Here is a 7,986-nt window from a genome sequence, read left to right on the forward strand (position 1 = left end):
CAAGAACTACTTCACAGTTAGGGCGGCTAGGAGCTGGAACCAACTTCCAAGGAAAGTGGTGCTGGCTCCTACCTTGGGGATCTTTAAGAAGAGGCTTGATGACTACCTGGCTGGACTCATCTGAGTCCAGTCTTTTTCTCCTGCCCAGGCTGGGGGTCAGGCTTGAAGATCTACAAGGTCCCTTCCAACCCTACTTCTATGATTCTATGATTCTATGGTGATTGAATTGGTGGCAAGGGAAAAGAGGGGCAAGGAGCAGTGGCATTCACCTCCTGGGGTCCAAATCTGTGCCAGTGCAGTAGGTCTGGCAGCCATGTTGACAGGCTGTTACTGGAGGTCAGTGTTGCCAAGTCTTATGAGAAATAAAAGTGGCACTGCCTATAAAAACAAGCCCAATCCATTTCAAAGAGAGGGGAATGGATGTTCTTATACAAATTCCAAATTTTTTAGTAGTTCTAGTTTTGCTGCATATAATATTAAATTGCATGTTAAATTATTAAAATAAATGTGCAGGTAGTTGCATTATTAAAAAATAATGTAATTACACTGTCACCACCACAAGATTCTAGCCTGGCTCCGGAGCCACTCCATGCCCTGCCATGCACCCTGCCGGCGCTGCTGGGGCTGGTCTCCATGGAAGCCCCAGCCTTGCACTATCACCGTGCAGCTGCTGTGGGGGTCTCCACAGAAACTGGCCCCAGCCACACAGGCAGGGGCTGCTGGGAAATGGAGTCTGACTGTCAGCTGGATCTACCATTTTTACCCACCCGTGACATATATTGACACCAGCCAGTCACCAAAACCACTCCTACAACCATTTTTAAACTATAACTTGTTAAAAGTCACCTATTACAAAAATCCCAAAATAAGTGACCTCCAGATAAAACAAGCCCCCAAAAATGCAACTTGCAACTCAAAAAATTAAAGCAACCTTTAAAAAAAAAAACAAGCCCAATTCCATTTACTATAAGCAGACTTGGCAGCCTTGCTGGAGGTGGTTTGTTGCACCTGCAAGAAGCCCCGTGGTCTGGATCTGGCTTGCATGACTACATGAATTGGACACCCCTGCTGTAAAGAAGCAAAGGATCCATCTGAAGACCGTACTCATAAGTATAATTTCAACTACAGGAACTCATACCAATGAGAAAGTTATATAGTTATATTTTTAGAGAAGGAACAAAACAGAAAATGAATCAGTTCACTCAACAATTCCATCTTCGTGGCCAGTCATTTCCCAGACCCCTGAGAACTCAAAATGGGTGGCAATCCAAGTAGAACATGCACATGCTCTACTTTTCCTTGGGTATAACTGGAAGATAGTCAATTGATAAGGAATTGTTGTAACTAATGACAAGAACTCAGTGGCAGATTAAGATATATTGGGGCCCTGCACAAACACAAAATTGTTGGCCCCCCACACCGCAGTGGAAACTCCAGCAGGGGGAAGGGCCTCTTCCCCTCCTGGTGCTGCTGCCAAGGGCAGGGCAGGCCTCTGTGCCCTATGGTGGCTGGGGGGGACTGGATGGACCTGGCCAGGCTGGGGGTGGGGTGGCACTTACCTGCCTTTCCTCCTTGCTCCTTGCCCCCTTCCCCTCCCCCCCCGGAGCAGAGCAGAGCCTAGCCGAGTGGGGTGAGGACAGATATGACCTGCCTGCTGTGGGCTTGGGGCTCTCCACCCTGCTGCCTTTGCCCTGGGGGCCCTGCACCGGCTGCACACCCCCTGCCCACCCAGAAGTGGGAGGCACAACTTGCCACCCCACTGCTGCTGAGTGGGCAGGGGGCACATGACCAGCATGGGGTTCCCCAGGCTAAAGGCAGCAGAGCGGAGGGCCCTGAGCCCACAGTGGGCAGCCCGCATTTCACTCCACACACAACTATGGGGGGGCATATGCTGCCCATGCCTCTCTGGGGGGTGGTGTATGCAGCAGTGGGGAGCAGGCCCCCCCCCACACCCTGCTTCCCACCCACCCCCATGTGGCTTTGTCCCATTCCCTACCTGGGCCCTGGGTGGTATGCACCTCCATGGCTGGGCAGCACCCCCTGCACCAGCGCCTCCTTGCTGTGAGGCCTGGGGATCTCAGTCTGCTGCCACCCCTATGCTCCTTCTCTCCCTCATGCCCCTTCCCCTCCATAGACCTACCTGCAGAGAGCTGCTCTCCATGTTGCCTGGTTGCACTGCTGTCCGCGCACATGCATGCGGTGCCCCCTGCATCCAGCTCCTGGCAGCCCCAAGCAGGTTCCCTTGTAGGCTGGAATGCTGCCTGCCTGCAAGGGGAAACCTGCTATTTCCTAAGAGAACCCAGCTGCCAGTTTGTTAATCCACCTATGCAAGAATTAAAAATAAATGGGATTAATACATTTTCAGTTACTCTATTTTGTTAAAAGTTAAGTTTTCTTTTTCACCCCATGTAGTAAAAGTGTTTTTTGTGAACGACTGCCACAGAGGTTACTTTTCATGCAAGAATAGTTCTTTTTTTGAATTTGATGTTCTTTCCACTTTGTTATTTTTAAAAAAATATTTCTATTTCATTTTAAATGTGTAGCTTTAGATTGGATTAACGCTTTGGGTTTTGTTATGTGTTTTATAACATATTAGTAGTTTTAATTAATAAACTATTCTAAAAAAATGCAATGGTGAAACTAATGTGATATATTATTTTCAGAAATTTGTTTCACCTTATTTACAGATTATAGTCTTTTAACAAATATCTCAAAGAAGATGTAAATTTCATTGTTCATTAGCTCTTTTAATTTTCATTGGTCCAGTTTAGTTATTCAAATTCAGTTGATTGTATTATTTGATTACATTAATCTAGATTACATAAATGGAATTATGTATTGTTATTCTAGGCCATTCTAGTTTTCCTGTAAAGAACCTGTATAAACAAAGATCTTTATCTTACATATTAGCTACTTTTCAGAAGTGAATGAGTTTTTACCTCTGGAAACATTTGACAGAACATTTCTAAATGAAATATCTTTTAATCTATCATGTCATATTCAGTCAATCATCCTAGTAGCCTAAAATGACATAAAGTTGTGTAGTCACCTATACAGAAGCACTACAAACATTTTAATGCATTAGTGAAAATTGAGTTTGGTTGGTTTTTCCAACAGCTGTAGCAAACTCAAAGAGCAAACAGCTGTAGCAAACTCAAAATATTGTAAAGTAACTTGGGGTTTGTTTCATGAACTTGAGTAGGCATTGGAACTGGTCCCAGAAACTGGATTCTGCATGCCATTTATATTAAAAAATTCTACCAAAGTTATTGGGATTTCTTGTTCCTAGGGAAGGAAGGATCAGGCACTAGGATACTGGGCGTTATTCTCCACCTGCTGAAGTCAATGGGGTTTTTGTATTTGCCTTTATTAGGGGTAGTCTCATACTCCAGGGCAATGGAGCATTAGGTCCTAGGTCAAGTACTTCCCTGGATGTTGCTTACAGTAGGCATTCTCTGTCAAGCGCATTCAGCCTGTAGCAGATTTGGTCTAGTTTTTGAATAAGGTTTTGCTTCAGCTGTTATGTACACAGAGAAGGAAAGCTCTGTGTTTCAGTGGAAGGTTAGACTGAGCCATCTTGTGGCAATAAAGTGCATTTTACCATTAGTAAAACTGCATGAAAAATATCAGGTATTAACAGCATGAGCGACTGGTTGTAAGGTATCTTTTCAATTCCTTTTCAGTATTTTCCTGGACACATAGACACTCATGTTATCCTTTGTTCCATTAGGAAATATGAGAAATTCTGGAGAAATTAACTGTTCTTCCTCAGTGTATTCACAAATACAATTGAACCATATAATCTAATAAGATTTTCTGCAAAATGCCATGTACTTTGGGCTATATGTTAGTCTTGCATAGGACATTGGTCTTACAGAGTCAGAACAATATAAAGGGAGTGCAAAGCAGTGGTTTATGCAACCTGCGTGCACACACCTTTGTGTATTATCTGTGCAAGGCACAGGAATCATCATACTGAGTCACACAAGCACGCTACTTACTTCTTTTTCTTGTCTCCAACTGTGGCTAGGATCAGTTACCTCAGAGAAGGATGAACATAAACCTGTAGGAAACAGCCACAGGAACTAAAAGAAACTTTTAAAGCAGTTAAATCTTTATTATGAAAGCCATACTGAAGCATATTCTAACACATTTCACCATGGGTGGATCTAGGAATTCAAAAAAGGGAGGTGTGGGAGATTTGACTGGTACTGCAGGGGTGCAGACTATGGCACTGAGCAGCTGCCTGGGACTTTTGAAGTCCCTTTCCTGCTCTTGATACCACCTCCCTTCCACTGTAGGCACCTGGAAGGTATACCCCAAATGGTAGCATGGGGTTCTGGGCTTTGCTGGGCACAGCAGTAAGGGTGACTGAGTCCCCCCTTCCTCACCTGCTCCCTGCTTGGTCCCCTGGGTGTCCCACTCCAGCCTCAGGGTCCACCTATACCTCGGACTCAGCAGGGGCCTGGGTGTCTGGGTTTAGGGAACTGGAGCTGCTGGCTTGAAAGGTACACTGTGAAAGGGGGAGGGGTGGGGTTACCATACCACTGTACCCTTCCTGGATCTGCCCCTGCATTTCACCTGTGTCATCAGCTATTTTACTTTAGCTTTTCGCTAAAAATAATTGATCATTGTATGCAATAATACTATACAGATCGATCTTTAAGAAAGGGTTTCGGCATGGAGTTTGCTTCTCTTCCCTAGCTGATGATAAATCACCTATAACAAGGTTTATACAGGCACAAAGGCAACAAAAGGCAACGTCTGTTTCCATCCTCAAATCTGTTACTAGTTCACCCTGCTTCACAATCCATTTTGCCACCCAAACTGCAGTAGTTGCTGGTTCTGATGCCCACTAATTTCTCCATGTTGTTAGTTCTGAATGCTGGAGTGATCTAGCTCTTCACTGTCCTCCCTGCATCATTTAGTCCTCGGAGGCACAGGACCCTCCATTGAACATCTATATAATGTAGGCATTCGCTTGGATGATGTTCAAAATTAGTGCAGCTGGATTGCCTTTCCCTCTCCTTATCCCATCTATAAGCACTGCATACCCCACTACTCATTATACAATGTCTCTGTTGCTGGAAGTTGGGTCCAGAAAAAGAAACATGCAACAAAGTTCACATTTCCTCTTCAACATTAGAGTTTTTTAATCCGGACCCAGATTTGTGTATGAGTCCGAGGGTAGGGGAACATTTGTCTATAATATAGTACAACAGCTTGCCTGCCTTCTGATCTACTTTGCTTTGTAAAGTAACACAATGCATTTTGGAACATACAAAGGTTTTTTTTAATCTGTGTCTTAGTATGAAAATGAAAACCTTCCTGAGGCAGAGGCTTGCCTAGCTTTATGTAAGGAATACTACCATATTGTGGATGTATTTGAATAAATAAAAATATGATTGCTAATTGTTAATGATGTCTCCTTTATTATAAATAGCAAAAATATATAGTATCTTTCTGAAACGGGCTGAATCCAGCCCCTGAAGCAATTTCATCCAGTACATCCTAACATTTTGATGGATAGAGGAATCAATGTTGGTGGTGAGGGGAGCAGTGGCCGAGCTGAAAGTGTCGTGCTGCTGCCCCAGATTTTTGTGCTCTCTCACATGGACTGTCTGCTTCAGCTGCTGCTTCTCCTACCACCGAATTGATTCTTGGCAGCAGTTGGTGGTGAGAGTGATCAATGGCGAGTATAAAGACTGGCTGCAGTAGTAGGGGGAGATTGCAGCTCTTGGCACAGAGGAGGGAGAGGTGGGGTGGTAGGAAGTGACTTCTGTGGAACAGAGCAGAGAAAGGGGGTCACTGGCTCAGGGCACAAATCTTATGCTATGCCTCTGCCTTCAAAGTGAACTGTGTAATTTGGCCTACTTCTCCTAAAGGTTGTCAAGCTCCTGTTCTAAAGAATTAAATATTTTAATTCTTATAAATTAGCAAAAAAAATAGTGCTAGATACTAGCCATTTGAGAGACTCCATTTAATCTCTAGTTATCTTCTTGGAGGGGGGAATAGACAAAATACATATTTTAGTCAATAGATGGGGTTCTTGTTAAATATTCCATAGGTGTTCTACTTTCATTAGACAATACTCACAGTATACTCACAGTGTATGTTTTTGCATTCTTGAATTAAACTGGAATACAATACTGCATTAATAGTGTGCTGATATTGCTGCAGAAAGATAAGATATAGATTCTGTTTTCTTTAAAGCAATACATTTTCAATGAAAAGAGGGTGACAGGAGTGGAGTTTTCCTCCTTCAAATTTGAATGAAGGGATGAAAATTCAACTTGTTTCAAAGTGACACAGTGAATGAATTTCCAGATGCTTCCTTTCCAAATAAAGTTATTTTTGTCTGCAGTAAGTTTGAAAGGAAAAGAGAGCTAGGAGGGAAATCAAGTAGTGGAGAATAAAGAATCACTGTTAATTGAAAAGTAGGCTACAGTTGTTTCTTTTCAGTCTAAATCAAATTATTTTGGCAGAGGTTGCCAGCAATTTGATTAAGGAGATATTTTCATGCACAATAATGACCTCGTTATATATACTTGAAGATTCAAGTTTAAAAATTATTAGTTTACTCTCAGCTAGAAGTGATTTAAAATGCCTTTTTTTTTCAAAACCAGTGGAACATTCTCTTTTCAGACCATGGTGAAGTGTGCAGAGAAGAGGCATTGTATTTTCAGTAAGTGAAGTCTTGAGACCATGAATTGATTTAGCAGAGTTCCCCTTCCTATTGAGGATTTTGAACTTTCCTGTGTTGTAGGTCTGTGTTTCTGTTTCTTCTTCTTAATATTCTTAACATCAATATATCTTATGAGCTAATTAGTTTTATAATTGACTTTGGAGAGGTTTAAAAGCACCCCTTTTCTCAGGGACACTGGGGAAGAGAGGTTTTAGAGTTTAAAATTATGAAAGGGAGACTGACTTTGTTCCCAGGTATGTTCAGTCCTTTCCGTACAACTTAGGCATGGAAGATTCTTTGGGTAGATGTGATATTTTTTTATTAGACCACCTAAATAGTTGGAAAAAAATTCTTTGCAAGCTTTCGGGCACAAACACCCTTCACAAGTCACTTGGAGTATGTGAGCAGACAAAACAATTTCATGGTTTTAAAAAGGAGGGAATTTACCATGATAATACTGAATCTAGAGTTGTTTCATCTGTCTGTGCCTAATTTGCAGTGAATAAATCTAAATTGCTCTATTCTTCCCCCCCACCCCGGAACACACTTTCAAGAATAAATCATTATGGTTTAGTTTCACTTTACTAGATGTTAAGAGAGAATAGATACATTTTACACTGAATCAGCTGACACATGCCTTGGGACAGTAATTCCTTTTCATCTCCCCTTGAAGAATTGTGCTACTTCTCTCCATGCTCCCTATCTCAATCCAGCTCAGTTTGTTAGTATTTAAAATGGAGATATTACTATCCTAGCAAACAGGGTTATTGTGAGAATAGACTACAAAGTATTTTTACATCTTAGTGGGTATGTCTACCTGAGACACTAACGCGCTCCAGGCACCTGGATGAAGCGGGAGGATTAAAAGAGAGCCTGGGATCCGACCCGGGGCAGCGAGCAGCAGGACCGGAAGCGGAGGGGCGGATCCATGCCGCCCAGCGCAGAGCTGCGGAGCTGGAGCTGCCAGCGTGTTCCCCAGCCGACGGTAAGGGAGCGGAGGGGCAGTTCCACCCCGCTGAGCGCCGGACCGCCGAGCCGGAGCTGCCAGCGCGGATCCCAGCAGCAAACCAGAACCCTGGCTGTTTTTCTTTTTTTGTTGATTTTGTTTCTTTACAATATTAGGTATTATCCAGAATATACACTTGGCTGGTGTCATTGCGGAGCCATTGGCATGGCTGTTTGAAGACTCCTGTTGCTCGGGCCAAGTCCCTGAGGACTGGAAAAGGGCCAATGTGGTCCCTATTTTCAAGAAGGGGTGGAAGGAAGAGCCTGGCAACTACAGGCCAGTCAGCCTCTCTTCT

Source organism: Crocodylus porosus, unplaced genomic scaffold (assembly GCF_001723895.1).
Source record: "Crocodylus porosus isolate Cpor-Errol unplaced genomic scaffold, CroPor_comp1, whole genome shotgun sequence".
Lineage (NCBI taxonomy): Eukaryota > Metazoa > Chordata > Crocodylia > Crocodylidae > Crocodylus > Crocodylus porosus.